The sequence below is a fragment of the Alligator sinensis genome, unplaced genomic scaffold (genome assembly GCF_000455745.1).
Source record: "Alligator sinensis unplaced genomic scaffold, ASM45574v1 scaffold353_1, whole genome shotgun sequence".
NCBI classification, from domain to species: Eukaryota; Metazoa; Chordata; order Crocodylia; family Alligatoridae; genus Alligator; species Alligator sinensis.
In genome coordinates, this window is record NW_005842075.1 from 1761071 (window position 1) to 1777302 (window position 16232).

The 16232-nt window shown below is 38.4% G+C and overlaps 1 long non-coding RNA gene across 1 annotated transcript in view; it reads left to right on the forward strand.

Annotated features, from left to right (window-relative positions):
• Positions 1–9395, forward strand: part of LOC112550302 — a 15613-nt gene extending 6218 nt beyond the window's left edge. The window contains exons 2-3 of the long non-coding RNA XR_003094076.1: positions 1571–7045; positions 9130–9395. This is a non-coding gene — a long non-coding RNA (uncharacterized LOC112550302). The remainder of the gene's footprint in view (positions 1–1570; positions 7046–9129) is intronic.
• Positions 9396–16232: the final 6837 nt, after the last annotated feature.

Below are 16232 nucleotides of genomic sequence, written 5' to 3' on the forward strand. Positions count from 1 at the left end.
AGGGCGTCTACATATGCATTTACTTCACAGTAATGTACTGCTCAGTAAGCAGTTTTTACACTGGCGTCTATATATGCAGGTGTTACAGCACAGTAATGCTATGTGTGGACTGACTTGGGACTAAAGTTAGTCGCAAGTCAGTTCACATACCTGGGGTTACTGTGCGGTAAGGCGTCTACATGTCCCTTACTGCGCAGTAACTACTCAGGCATAAATTTGTTACCATGAAGGTAGTGAATTTAAGCCCAAGTCGGCATTAGTCACCATCGTTACTGCACATTATGAGTGTGCACGTGTAGGCATGTGCCCATACTGGGCAGTCATTTTTGGTTACTGTGCAGTAACAGTGCACGTGTAGATGCACCCATAGAGTTGTGTGCCTGGATTGGAGCAATTTTATGATTATAGGTGGCATCTACTCTTAGAAAAGAACCTAAATTAAAGCTGAGGAATTCATATATCTTTATTTGAATGTGAACACTCCTCCTTATATTCATCTTCCGTCTGAGAGTACTTTTTAAACCTCGAGGAAACATTCACATTTTATAAAAAGCTGACTTTAATTGCAACCTGATCTGTGTATAAGAAGTCAACTTGCCCTAAAATAATTTGCAGTTAGGATTCATTTATGCAAGATGTTGATCAGACCTGAGTTAGCAAAGTAGCAAGGCCCCAGTTCAGCAAAACATTAGACATGCCTAAATTTAATGAGATATAAGCCATGATATGCTAAATCACTTTAAGGATGGACTTGAGTCTTATTTAAAAGAGCACTTATGTTCATGTTTGGCTTTGGACATGTCCTTGAATGTTAAGATACCAAAGTAAATGCCTAAAGTTAAGCACATACTTAAACACTTTTCTTAATAGGGTTTTTTTAATTTAGGATCCTAAATTTTAAACTTAAGTAGGGGTGTAAGTGCTGTGCTGTTTTGGGTCTTTCAGTACCTGCTTACATACTTTGCTGGACACTGTATATTTCTTTCAGTCATGCTTCAATAAGTGCTAGTAGCTAATGTCACACTAACGTGTTTTATTCGGATGAGTAACTGATCCGTTGTTAGTGCCCAGTGAAAACATTCATATTACTGACCAAGCAAATGGAATTATTCTTTGACTTCTAATATCATATGTCTGGACAGTCAGTATAGCCAAATACTCAATTGGTTAATTTTTCTGAGCTTCATAAGGCAGTCACATGTGCCTGGTATATACATTTAGAACATATTTTTTTGTATATCATTATATGTGTAGAGGATTTCCAAGGAACATTATGGATTAAGGGACCTTCTTGTGGGGAGGACCCAGATCAAATGGAATACATGTTTTCTGCCTCAAGCTACCAGTAGTAAATTCTCTAAAAAGCTAATATAATCTGTCCTGGTACTCAATTTGATGTTGATACTTCTACATACTATTATTTGAACAGCAATAGCTAAAGAAATTGCTAGCAACAGTACTGTAAAAATAAACCAAAATATTATTTGTTCTGCAACAGTATAGTCTACTTAACAGTAATGATGTAAAATACTTTCTAAGAACTTCTTTTCTTTCTTTGGTGTTTCTACAGGTGCAAGGAAGAAGACCTATCCTCCTTTAATCTGGTACTCATTCGGTAACACTAAGCATCCATCCTTAAAACTGTTTCTACGGTTATTTAATTTTTGCTTCATACAAAAAAGTGTGCACGTTTTTTGTTTCCTCTTAAATACTCCCATATTTGGAGTATGCATAAATTTATTTATGCACACAAGGTTGAATTATTGCATTACTGTATGTAAAGTTTTTTTTATATTGAAGCCAAGCTGTAGACTTTATACATGCCCCTATGGTAGTGGTTATGTGCAAGCACTAAAAAATGTGCATATAAAACTATCTTTATTTCTTTTTTTTAAAACAAAAGTTTTCACTTGCTGAGCAGTTTGAATACCCTTATAATATTTGTAAAAACAAAGTGTGTAGATGTGATATCATTTAAGTTTGGATCAAAATGCATCTTGCAGGTACTCAGTATGATTACGGATATCTAATGCAGCCATGTAACACACAAAGCTGAGGCCATTTGTCTTCTATTGAAGTCAATAGGTGTCTATAGACTTCACTGGGAGCAAGACTGGGCTCCTCCTTTATAATTCATGGATATGCACTTTGAATAGTAAACAAAGATATGTAGTAATTAGGTTATCTTTAGTGTGCATTTTTGGCATGGTTTCAACTGTTGTTGTTTATCAGGAAACTTGTTTTGATTGTTTTCTTTTTATTTGCCCCTTTGTACTGTGTTTGACATCACAAGTTGCCTTAATCATGGCAGTGTTTAAATACTGGGAAGCCAGAAATTGAATGTAATATTTTTAGTCCCCAATTTAAAGGAAAAGGCAGCATTTATTTTTCTTTAAGACTGCAGTCTTTTTTCAAAACTCTGACTTTGAACACTTGTTTAATTTCAATAAGCCCCCAGAAGCACTTCAATTGCTATTTCTTTTTTATAGCCATTAGGTGGCTAAGTGATATGAGCCCTGAAACAACAATACGCATATTTATTTAAGTGGTCCCTCCCTTTGGTATAAAAGGAAAGATAAAATATATTGGCTAGGTACAATGGAATATATGCCTCTGGTATAACTTTCCTGAAAATAACAGAGTAATCCTGGCAATCACTTTCTGTCAGTAAGAGAGAACTGTTAGCTGGATGGTAGGTCTAAATTGCATTTGGTTTTTAGTCAGTGACTTGTTTATGTATTACTACCCCTCCAAAACTCCCATTCAGATTAGTGGGGATTTAGGCACAGCAAGAAATGTAGTTCCAGGCCTATAGCATAAAGCCTATAGTATAAAGCACATGTAATAGCATAAAGTGTAGTTGAAGCTGTCCTGGGTAGAAGGATGGGGTCTTTCTTGCAATTTTCCCTTTTGATGGCAAAAAGGGAGGCATCTGCATAAAGTTTACTCAAATGAATGCCAATGTTTGTGCTCTTGTGTATGTGTGTTTTAGAATTGATATTTTTTGTTAAATGTAAAAGACCACTAATTTTAATGAATCTTGGCTTTTATATGAGCAGAAATAACACTTTGCTGCTTAGTAAAGTGTTGTGCTGTTACAAGGTCATGGTAGGTATTTAAATCAGGTTTTGTAGGGATAATCTTAGGAATCCTAGTTCTGTGGTGATTTAATTGCTTTACATACACGCTGTTTTCATTTGCTGGTCAATAGTATTCCTAGATCCCTGAATGTTAATATATATAATTCCTAGATTGCTCCTAAAGCATGGGAAAATGGTGAACGACTCCCCTGACTTTATAAAACAAGTGAGTAGCTTTAAAATCAGCTAAACTTTCTGTTGACTTAGAACACAAAATTAACTTTTAAAGCAAAACAAAATTATTGTTTTTGTGCTGTTCTCACTTTATAGTTATGACATCCTTTAAAAGTTATTAGAGATAGTTAGCCATGTTGATCTGAATCTGAGGAAGTAGGCTGTCCCTTATGAAAGTTTATGCCTCTGGGAATCAGTTAGTATCTAAAGTACCACCCTGGCCTGTCTGATTCTTTAAAGTGATTATCTTTCTTTTCTTACTTATGCAAAAAACCCTGTATCTTGTCCAGTTCTAAAGTATGTCTAATTTGTTAAGATGGTTATAAGAGACTATTTTATATGAATGTTTTGACACCTATTGACTTCCCAAAAACTAAAAATGAGTTTAGTAGAAATACTTTAAAATCCCAACTGTAAGGGCAAGCATTTTTCTTCCTGAGTTGCAATTTTCTTTGAGATTTTTTATATGAATAGAGAGACTTCTATTTGGGATGACTACAAATGTTGCCTGGCTGTCATTATTCCAAAGGCCATAGATGAGTAAGATTCCACTTGGCTTCATAGGGGTTTTCCCAGAGCTGGAACACAAACACTCAAACTTGCTCCCACTGAATTAAGTGGCAAAACTGTTATCGATTTCCATGGGAATAGGGTTGGTTTGTAAGTAAAGCACTGCAGGGTTTCCTTTAAATTAATTTAAATGGTTTAGCAACTTTTTAATATTACAAGTATGTTTTTGATGTTTAAACATACTCCAGTTGTTACAACAAGCTTGTTAAAAAAGTGATATATGCAAGTGTATTTATACCCAGGTTTCTTGTTTGTGTCTTTCTACTGGTGAAAATAATCTAAAGCATTCTGTTTTGGGAAGGCTCTGGTTTTTGACTCCTTTGTATGTTGACCTATTCAGGAGAAATGTCAGTTTGCCTTCAGGCCCTTAATGAAGTAAAATAATATCCGTCAAGTCAGCCACCAACAATCCTGGAGATGGAAATAGGGATCTGGAAAATTTATGAAAATACATTTTTCTTCTGTAATGACTGATTCTTGCTTCCTTTCCAACCCTCCTCATCCTGCACATGCAGACACACAGTAAATGGAAATTACTTCATCCCTAAGTCAAAATGACCGACTCCCAGGCTCTCAGGGGCTTTTCCTCTAATGATCCACATATATAATACAACCTTAATTATGTGTTCATGACTGCTCCACCATGATCATTTTTAAGCTTTAAAAGTGGCTTCGTAATTCTGAACTTATTTGTCCACTTACTTGTTAAACTACCGGAATGCATATATTATATAAACAATTTTGTTTATAGAACTAGCCCATGAGAGCTGTGGCTCTGCGTGGTCTCATGGCTATATGTACCGTTTTCTGCATTATGGCTCATAGTCCACAAGTAGACTTTAGAGCAAAATGTTTTCAAATTAACAATGGAAATTGGAAAAGATGTTCATTTGCTAACACAGGGTTGAAGACTGCTGTGCAGAAGGGCATGGGGGTGTATTCTGCAGCTTCTGCACAGACAGTGTTCTCACAGAATAATGACAGCCAAGAGCTCTGGAAAACAGAACTTTTTTGGACCAGCTGTCCATAAGGTGCTTTCAGTTAGTTTGAGCATTAAGATCTCCATTTTTGGTCACTGCTGATGCTATATTAAAGACAGTAGACATAGACACCTCATTCTTTAAATCACTTTAGATTTTATACTGCATTCTTTATTCTGGCAAAACTGATGGATTTTATAGTAAGACTTCAGGGTAAATGAGAACTTCAGGTTTTTATCATGTGGCTATTTCTAACATTCAAGAAAAGTAATCAGATGTGAAATTTAAAAGAAAATACTCAGCAAAACACTTCAGAACACAAAATAGCACAGCTGTTCTGATCTTATGTTAGAAGTTGGCCCTGAAAACTGTAATATTTACTATTGTGAAAGTGTTTACAAAATGGACCCTTTAATTTGTCATTTCTTTCAGAATTGTTCACAATTGATTTTGGCTTTATTAGATATTCTCTTATTAACTTTATGCAGACCTCTAAACAATTTTAATGAGTATTTTGCATATGAACACTACTCCAGAGTTCTAGAGTAGCAAATGCTTTTAGCGGCTTTCAAATTGTTGTTTCCCTATTGATATATACCATTTGGGCCTGGTAGTGCATTTTTGTACACTCAGAACTATCACTGATTTAAATAGGAAGTATAGATCTATTAATAGGAGCCAGGTAGGAGCCAAAAAGTCAACAAGATTCTGTCTAGTAAACTACACAGTCACAATCTGAAGTAGCTTTTCAAAATATTTGTAAGTTCCTTATTTTTTTTCTGATTAGCACATCTTTTCCACACATTGTATTTATAGGTCATAAGCAGGGTCTTTGAGATAGGGGTACAGTTTTACTAGGCCCCCAAGCTCAGGGAGGCCCCCAAAATCAAATTGCTCTCAATATTTTTTTTCCTGTTTCCAAAAGGAAGCTGGGTAGTCCCCCTTCCAGGATGTACCAAACTTTCAAATTCCTCTCATAGGCTGTGGTCATTGGATGTGGATTTGTCTACTGTCTCACTATTCAGATTAATAAGATATGCAGGCATGAATCTGCATTCAGAAGGAATTGTGATCCTTTCTGTAGACTCAAGATATCACCCATTTTTTCCCATTAGGTACTCAGTTCTAAAGCCCCAGTACAAGTTTGACATAATGCCCTTTTTCATTTCTGTGTAAAATATACAATGGGAGTTTGTATTTTTGTCAGGAATATATGGAATACAAGCATCTTCCTCCACCATACCTTCCCGCTTAATTTAGTTTGAATGAAACTGTTTAATGGAAATATTATTAAGGCTTCATAGAAAGCATTTGCAAGCACTTTAAATGTCAAGTTACTAGTTGAAGTTAATATTTCTTCATATCACATGGAATTGGATCCAGTTCTACAGATTTTAATTTGAAAGAAACCTGTTAAGGGCAATGGAAAATCTGTTTCAATAGCGACTGCCTATATTTGGAAAGGAAGTCTAGATATAACTGATTTCTGCATCTGTTTGCTGTAACTTTTATCTCTTTTCCAGGATTTTGCCATTGTGTCAGGCCCTTAGACAACAACTTAAAATGCAAATAACGGTCCAGACTCTCAGTTTTGGTTAAGTCGGTAGAATTATACTTCTAATAATATACTTAATTATACTAGTTGAGGATCTGGTCCTGTATGTCTTCCTCTTTTTTACATATCTCCAGCAAGAGGAGAAAGTTAAAAACATTGGTTTTAAACAATTTTAAACATTTAAAACATTTTAAATTGATTACTTTTGGGGGAAAAAAACTAGTAGTTTTCCACAGTTTAAAGTTGAGGTAGACTTTCCCTCAGATAATTTTAAAAGGGAGAAAAATACAATCCACATAGTTCATGTTTCTAAAAATGTCTCTAAAACCTTAACATTTTCATATTAGAAGTAGGTTCTGACTCCCACAAAGTGCAAGGGGGAAAAATTGTCCACTTTTAAATATAGAAATGTATTTAAGCAGTATTTTATATGTTTGTCAAAATAAGGAGAATCCTAGGATCAAATTTAGCATTGTCCAGTTTTTCACTAAAAGGGTATTAAATACAGAAATTCAGCTAGCTATTGTTAAGTGCATATGTGAGATTTTATTTCACCAGAATTCATTTGTTTACAGGCATAAATTGAAACTACCCTCAGGGTGAAATGCACTACAAGTATACATATAGTGAGTGATTTAAACTATGTTATTTTCATTTATCTGCATTATTGTGAAAATCAGATGAAAAAATTATAAGTTTTTTTCCAAAGTGCCCAATTAAACTATTAGACTATAGACTTAATCCCTGTACTCCTCAATCATAGTGCCTTGATATACAAGCTTTGAATATGTATACCAGTATTTTGCTTGTCTTTTCAAATGCCTCTTAAAGAAAATTAATGCATCTTTCCTGTTTTCATAAATGATAATGATAAAAATCTATATATGTTAAAATAGAATTTCTATGTTATATGAAACAGATAGTACTTCGGACTGCAGGACAGTACAGGTGTCAAAGTAGATTGACCGTAGTCACATAACCTTATATATGGTACATACATTATAATACTAGCATCTGTGTTTAAAAATATAGTGACATACCTTTTCTTCTATTGGTGCTCAGAGACAAGTTTTTCATTACAGTTTACAAGGGATAGGTTTGCACATGCAAAATCTCAGGGTTTACAGGTTTGCCCGGTGTACTTGAAAGAGAAAAAACAAAACAACAAAAAAAACCCCAGGTGCCCTGTATTTCAATATATATTGTTGGAGAAAAATTTTATAGTAATTTCTTTTGTCTAACTGCCTGCAAAAATGAAAGCAATAACATGAGACAAGAGCAACAATTATTTATTTTCTCAGGGGAGGTCTTTTCAGTAGAATGTGTCAATCCTGTTGTCAAACAATGCTTGCTTAATTTTGTCTGATACAAAACACAATTCATGTTTGCATAAAAGGGTTAATTTTGTGAGGTGAGAAGCCTGCTGGTGCTAGTTCAGCAAAGCTCTTTTGCAGGTGCTTAACTTTTTGAAAACTTGAATAGATTTGTTGACTTCATTGGAAATACTTACCTGCATAAAATTAAGTAGGTGCTTCAGCTTTCTGCTGAATTTGGTCCAGTGTACTTGACATCTTGCAGGATTGAGTCCCACATCTTTAACGTTATGTATATACAAGTAGTATTTTGGGCTTGAGTCTAACATGAAATATGCATGTAGACATTGCCACAGGGAGTAACTAGAAAAATCCAGTAACATGGTGCTTTGACATGCATGCCCTGTCTGTAGTGATTTTTTTAAGCTAATCAGGAGATGTTTAACCACATATCTTGGATTAGAGTCAATCCTTCTATGTCAGGTTCACAAACTGCTAGTATTATATGTTTCATATTGCAGCCCTAGTACATTTTGAGGTGAAATTCACCCCTGTGCCTTAGGCCAGCACAGGTCCTGTGTACTGCTCAAGTTCCTCCTAAACCTTTAGACATGATCCAAACCCCACTGCAGGCTTGGTTAACTTTACTGACTTTTGGATCAGATCCTGTTTGAAGGCTTTAATGCAGGGGCGGGCAAAATCCGGCCGGGGGCCAGATGCGGCCCACCAGGCCATTCTATCCAGCCTGCTGGGCCCCTAAAAATTTTAGAAAATTAATATTTATCTGCCCCTGGTTGCCTGTCATGCAGCCCTTGATGGCTTGCCAAAACTCAGTAAGCGGCCCTCTGCCCAAAAGAATTGCCCACCCCTGCTTTAATGAGACCTGAGTAATGCATACACTGTGTGTAAGTCTTTTGCACTGGGGTTAAATTATTTTTTTTTTTAGCTTTAATAATATTTAATTTGGTGAATGGCTTAAAAATATTTTATGGGTGCGTGTTTATTCCTGTCTGCATTTGAAGATGCCTTTACTATCTAGTGTTGATGGCCAAAGTGTCATTCCTTTTTCTTTTTAATTATTATAAACTTGTGGCTACCTGAGAACACGTACAGTACTTTAAAAATGATTGCTGTTTAAGATTATTATATTCCTTTCGGGGGAGTGGGAGGCTGAGGGAAAATCAATGTTATTTAACAGCACAAATGTGAAGTAAGCGCAATAATTGTTAAAAAAGAGAATGTGGGTGGTATGTTTGATTAAAGAGCTGTGGGTTATATGGCAAATGGTAAAAGCTGAGTGTGGTGAAGGTTTTGTGATGATAATGGGATATTGTCTATGGAAAGAGAAGACATATAAAAAAAAGAGAATTTGACTCTTTGAGCTGTTTTCAACATAGATGACGTTGTGGCAAGTTCCTAGCTGAAGTCTGAAGTGATCACATTACAGAATGCTGTGAGTTTGGAACATAAGGACAGCAAAATAGCTCTGAGAATTGCACTAAGTGTGTTGCACATCAGTGAAATTTTGATTAGATGAGGATCATGTGAGTATTGACTGTGTGAAACCTTTGAATACCAAAGTTTGTAACTGGTTGGACAAGGATTTGTATCAAGTTTTTTGAATGTTATGACAAATAAAATGTATTTTTCAGTAAAAGACATTGCAAACAAGCATCTAGTTCATTCTTTGATTTTTATATCTGTGAAATTAAATGTTTCTGTCCAGAGAAAGGAGGATGTCACACCATATAGCAAACTGGAACATATTCAACACCTACCTCAAATAAATCAATTTCAGTTTATATCCAGAAAACTTACAGAATGTTGCAGTCTGTGCATCCTACATAGGACTGGGCACATCCACAATGTGATTTGACTTAAGGTCAGACCTTGTAGCAGTGTTTCTCATCACATGGACCATTAGTGGTCTATTTTTCTTGTCAGCATAATCAAACCCTGAGAAAGCATTGAAGTGTTGGGAGCAATTGGGTCTATGAAAGGATCATTCTTCTATCATATTTGGGAGAAAATCTGCTCTATAGAGAAGTCTCCAAATTTTCTGTGGGCTCACAAAAGCCCTGCAAAATGCTGAGCACCTACTGGCTCTCCAGAGGATTCCCTACTGCAAAGTGCCCTTTTCCTGCAGTAGAAGGCCAGACCATATTTAGGATGAACAGTGGTATTTTGGGTCAGCTTCTGCCCAGGCCCATTCTTTATGTACTCTGTTGACTTCAGGATGAGTGTAAGGTAGGCTAAACTTCATTTTCTTTGTTAAAAATTAAGAAAGAGCCATTTGAGATATGCTGTAAATCAAAAAGAAATCCTGGTCTTTTATTTTACAGTATCTGGAGAACATCACAGTGTAGATCTCTACTTCCCATTGAACTCAATTTCAGAACTCTCCCATTAACTTCAATCCTATGTGATCAGGTTCCAAAGTAATGATGCACTCATTATAATAGTGTATGAAAAGCTCTGACTGAAAACATTACCAAAACTCTGCTGAGGTTACCACAAAATCAAGCTGATAAGACCCTGATACTTTACCACAGATGTCAATGGAAACTTTGTCACTCATTCCAGAGGATACTACACCTAAATGAGCAGTGTGAAAATTCTGTTTTGACAAGGCTGCTGTAGGAATACTATAGGTGCAGACAGAAGTGACAATTTTTGCCTGATCGGGTCCCTGAAACAGTCTACAGCTGTGACCAAACAGAAGTACATGGCTGCAAAGCTCAGATCCTGCAAAAAAATGTAACCCTCATTGCATAAGGGTTCAGATGACATTTCTGTCTTCTGTAACTTGTGTCTTCCTGCCTTCCTGCCAGCATCTGAGCTGTTTTCAGAATGGGAGGGGGGAAAGGGAGCAGAGGGAGTTCGGTCTGGGGGGTTTTCAGCCCCTGCTGGAGGGTGGAGTGGGGATCCAATTCACCCACCCAACCCTCCAGTGACAGCTGGGGAACCGCTAAAATGAGGTCCCTCTGCTCCCTTTCCTCACTCCCATTCTGAACACAAGGACAGGCTGGGAGGGAGAGGGGGCCATTGAGAGGGGAAACCAACTGCAGGCTCCTAGCCAGAAGCTAGATTTCCCTCCTTGGAACCAACAGTGAGCTTCTGTTTGGTCTGGGGGACCACTGTAACTCAGAACACTTCTTGCAAAGTGCTCTCAGTTATAGCAGGAAGCTGCACTTCTGTCTGTACCCTATATGTTATCAGGAGCTGAATTCAGCCTCCCAGTGAAACCAGTGCGTATTTTACCGTTAACTTCCTTCCTCAGCTCCAGGTGACCAAAGTGTACCTTTAACAGTTTCTGAACATGTGCTATCGAGAGAGAGAGAGAGAGCAAGAGCGAGAGCGCACTGTATCCCCTGTCCTATAAGGTATACATTGTTTTTAATGTGTTCTGGGCTCTGGGTACAGTGCAAATGGGGACTATCTGTCTGCTTCTACAAAACATGTTTTCATCATTTTTTGTCAAGTGCCTGCTTTGCTTCTCGTTAGTCATTTATCTTTTCATTAGTGGGTATTAAGGCAGAAATACTCTTTAATTTTTCTAAAACTGCTTACCTGGATGTTATTTTACACCAGTGTATGCTGGTGTGATTTATCTGACATCTATGAAGTTAATCCTGATCTACTATATCATGAGAAGAGAATTGGCCCAGTATTTCTCAACATTCCAAACCTGTCCTTCTGTACCTCTACTTGCCCTGTTTAACCTGAATCATATAAATTGTGTCTAAGTGAGAAGATGATTGTGTGACTGAAAAAACAGCAAGCACCTACAGACTGAGAATGGTGAGTGATATGGGACAACCAGTTCACCTGTTTCTATTAGGAGAAACAAGGCATTTTCTAAAACAAGCTATTAAATCCTTAAGTTTTCTCTAAATAAGCGGAGGAAGAGGTTTTCTGAGTTAAGTGCAAGAGTCAAGATGATCACAGGCAGGTCTTATGCTTCTTACCCACTGGCATATGGTACATTTAAAAGTTTATTAATAGAAAGTTAGTAATGGAGTTTTGTAAGGTTGTTTATGAAGGTCATTCCAGATTAATTAGTAATGAGCAGGTTTTTCTCATATTGTAATGTAGTTGAAAGTACTTTTTTTTTTAAATGCACCCTTTCGTCCTGCAGCCCCCTGCAAAAAAAAAATAAAAAAAAAAATCCTTATTTTTTGTTCCTGATAAAATTTGACTTTGACCTGTGACTTCTGGGTACTGCAAAAGGTATGTAAATGAACACATTTGGTTTAACCTCTATGAACAAACTGATTAGTGAGCTTCATAAGTCTCTTCTAGCCATTGTTATAATTTCCTAAAATTGATGCAATAACAAATCATATCAGTTAGCTGGCAGATAGTGGTGTTACTTGTATTATGACTGGGCAATATGTTCAGCATATTCCTATGGAACTCCAAATGTTAAAACTAATGTAATAGGCACCAACATGTTTGAGACTTTTAAAAAATAAGTTTAAAGTAATTTTATTTGTCTTCTGATTTTTTAGTTTTTAAGAATGACATGAGTCATATTCTAAATCTTCTAAGCACATTTTAAAGCTGTCTAGCCTGTATTCCTCTAATCAGTTGTCTGCAGGAGTTAATATTTTGAGTAGAACATCAAATGTTACAAGACTTTCAATAAAGTTGTAAGAGTTGGCAACACTGTTTTTTCCCCTCTACTGTAGCAAGTGCTATTTAATGGTTGACTAGGGCTAGGACATTACACACAAACCTGTTTAAGTGATCAGAAACTGGTTTAAACCTGTAACAGAACATAAATTCCACGTACATAAACCAGTTTTGAAATGGCTGAAACTGGCTTAAGATAAACCTGGTTGAATGTAGTATCAGACTTAACTGATTTAGGTCAAACCAGTTTATGCAATGTCTGTCCCAGGTTTAAGTTAAACTGGAGTCCTCCAGCATCCCAGATGCTTGGCTGGGCTGGGCTGGGCTGTCTGCTCCAGAAAACAGGCTGGCCCCACCCCTCCCCTCCCTAGTGAGAGGTCCGGGGGAGACTGCAGGCATAGCAGGGTCTGCCTGGCTTCCCTCGCTGCTCACTGGTCAAACAGGGATTCCCTGCTCCCTCTTTCCCATCTCCCATCTAGTGCTGAGAGGCATCTCTAATTTCACTGGAACCGGCAGAACAGTGTCAGCTTAGGGCTTTTTGGAGCTAATCCACAGGTCAGCTGGTAAAGTCCCTCTGGTCCTTTCCTGGAAAAAACTGTTTAAGAAGAGCTTGAACTAATAAGAGAGACTTTTGTTCTGCTAATGGGCTGATAGCACTGGTTTTATCAGCCCTTTGGCTAGTTTGCAGACAGGTTTGCAGACATGGAGAGGGAGACTGAAAAGCTCAGTATCACCAACAGATGCATACACTGTACAACCTCCTCTTTGCCTCAGAGTGCTAGCCCAGGGCTGGGGTCTGGCAACTCTCACCCCTTGAGCAGCCAGCAAGGAAAAGCCTGAGACGGTGCAGGCAGGGTAGGGGGTTTATACCCCACTCTAATCAGAGTCTCCTCCTGGGACCTGGCCCTCCCACCCCCCAGCTCAACTCTGTGGAAGGGAAGGGAGGGCTGCTCTAGCACCCCTTCCCCTCCTCCCCCCGGCTTCTAGCCTGTGCCATTGCAGGCTTGTGCCTGCATTTCTGAAATGAAAAGGGGGAACATCTATCCACCTCCAAATCAGTTCAAGCTTTGCAGGTTAGACTAACTTGCAAAGATTGAATCAATTTAGGCTCAGGCTTTTTGAATTTCAAAGAGAAGAAGCCTTATACAGAGAAGCTGAGAGGAGTGAAGGCACAGTGGGGACTTGGTTACAGAACCCCAACTTCTTTACTATATGAGTCCCCAGAGTCTGGAATAGACTCCCCCCAGAAGTGGTGCAAGCATCTACTCTGGGCACTTTTAAGACCCACTTGGATGCTTATCTTGCAGGGATCATTTGACCCCACCATACTTCCTGCCCCTTGGGCAAGGGGCTGTACCTGATGATTTTGCGAGGTCCCTTCCAGCCCTAATGTCTATGAAATCTATGAATGTTGGTCCCTAGCCTTGCAGTTCAGATGGCTTGGTGATTATAATAGTAGCTGCCTTTTACATTGGTGGAAGAGATGCTGAATAACTGAAAGGATAGAGGTCCAGTATCGCTCTATCAGTAGGGAGGAAGGCATCACACTACAATTAGGTAAAGGCTGGATGTCTGTTCCCATCAAGCTATCCAGGTTTAAAATCATTACTGTAAGTTTTTGCAAGAAATATATTGTATAGCTGCCAAAACACTGGATTATTGCAAATGAGCACATAATTTACCTGACAAGACCTAATCCATATCTGTCTGATCCAGCTAGCTGTAGTATTCCTAATACATTGTCATCTAATTACCAAGGGAGGCCTTGATCCCACAACATGCCACATGTGGCTAAATCCCTGTACCCACACAGACCCTATAGACATCAAGGGAACAACTCTAATGCTTATTGTGGAAACAGATATTGCCTTTCCTCTTCTTTGTGCCACCATAAAAAATTTTAAGGTAGTACAAAGAAGCAGCAAACAGATACCCATGCCCTTTGTCATGCCACAAATGCCCAAAAGTTGTGACTATGACAAAGATAGTAATATATTGTGCTGTTTTATTGTGGCAGATGTGTTTGCTTGGTGGAGGGAGAGCACAGACAGCCAGAGCTGTCCACACTCTTCAGCCCCCCTGGGCTAGTCCTCCAGAGGCTTAAGGAGTCTGATCCTCTGCAGCCTTGGGAATTCCTATGCAGGATTGGGACCCTCAAGCTGCTGGAGCATCTGTCTGGTTTTTCCTCCTTGCCAAGATGTCCTCTAGGGTACCTTGTGCCCTAGGGTAACTTATCCCTCTATAAGCAGGAAAAGCCAGGGTTTCCCTGCTTATAAAGATGCACCCCTGGGATCTTCAGGGTGTGTCTCTGTACACAGGGAAAGCTTGGGGTTTCTGTGCTTAAGGAAACATGCCAAGGAGATCCCCAGGGGTGCAATTCTTTAAATGGGGAAAATACAAGGTTCCCTGCTGGTGGAAACATGCTGGGGAGACACCAGGAATGTGTCCCCAGGAGGCACTACCCTGGGTCCCTGTGCTGCCCTGCACTGACCTATGCCTTCTCATGAAACAGATTGGCGTGGGTCCCAGCATGAAGGTGTAGGGTGCTGGGAATTCCCCAGCTCCTGCATCACCCCACACCTCCTTGCTGGGACCTGCCTTGACCTGTGCTTTGCCCAGTGAGATGGGTCAGCTCAGGTCCTGGCAAAGAGGTGTAGGGAAGCAAGGGAGGGAGGGAATCCTGTAGCAAGTGAAACACATTGCCCCTTGTCCCACATTGGCTCCTGCCTGATGTGGGACAAGGGGCAATGTGTATTTTGTTCAATGAAGTGGATCAGCTGTGGCAGGACATGTCCCTCCACTACTGATCTGCTTCAGTTTGGTGACATCTGCTTCTACTCTTAAACTTCAGCATGTGCTTAAACACCTTGCTGAAACAGGATTAGAATTAGCATAATTGCTTGATTGTTATAATCTGTATTCCCAGATGCATGAAACACATGCATTATAATAAGTGTTCATGTACCCTAGGAAGTATTATGCACTGAGGAGCTGACAGTCTCAATTCCACCTCTATTACAATCATACCAGGTTTAAACCCTTTATTAGATGCTTACAGCAAGTTACAGTTGACATGGTTAGGTAGTAACATATTCCTCAAAACTTTGGCTATTTTTTCATAGTTTTTTTGCTTTGTTCCACATGCATTGATATAGCACCTTTCACTGATATCAAATGCACTTTAATAAAAAAAGAAATTACCACAGGAAAAAAACTAAGCTGCTGTTAGTCTAGCCAGAAAGAAAAAGAAGATGTCTGTGAGGCTGCCTAAATCTCATAGTGAGCATCAGGCTAAGAATCCATTGATGGAAGACATCATTGAGCTCACACTTTTTTTTTTTTTAACTCTGAAATATATCTTAAATCCATGTGACTGAGGACAGATTTGTGCATCTTAATGTCAGCTATGTGGGAAGAATGATGATCTCTTTCCTGTCTGTACTGAACTCTACACTAGTACATCACTTAAACAATGATAAAGGTAATAATTGATCAATAATGAAATGTATCTCACTGACAGTTGATGGTTCTGATATACATAAATAACATATGAGGCTTATCAGTGTGGTATACACAGAACATTGTAGTCATCACATAATTCTGAGTATTTCATGTGTTGACTTACAGCAATGTAGAGATGGAGTTTCCCTCTTAGAGAAACTGTTTGCCAAACAAAAATGTTTCTTTGTATTTGTGTACTATTACATAAAAGCAACGACTGGCCTAGAAACTAGCTTATTATGGTGTTTCTATATGGGAGAAGAATCAGCATAAATTGGAAAAGGATTTTTTAAAGTATATTACTTGAAAATGGCCAGGCTTTTTTTCCTTTAGTCTATCATTGAGTCCAACCCCCGGCCTAGGC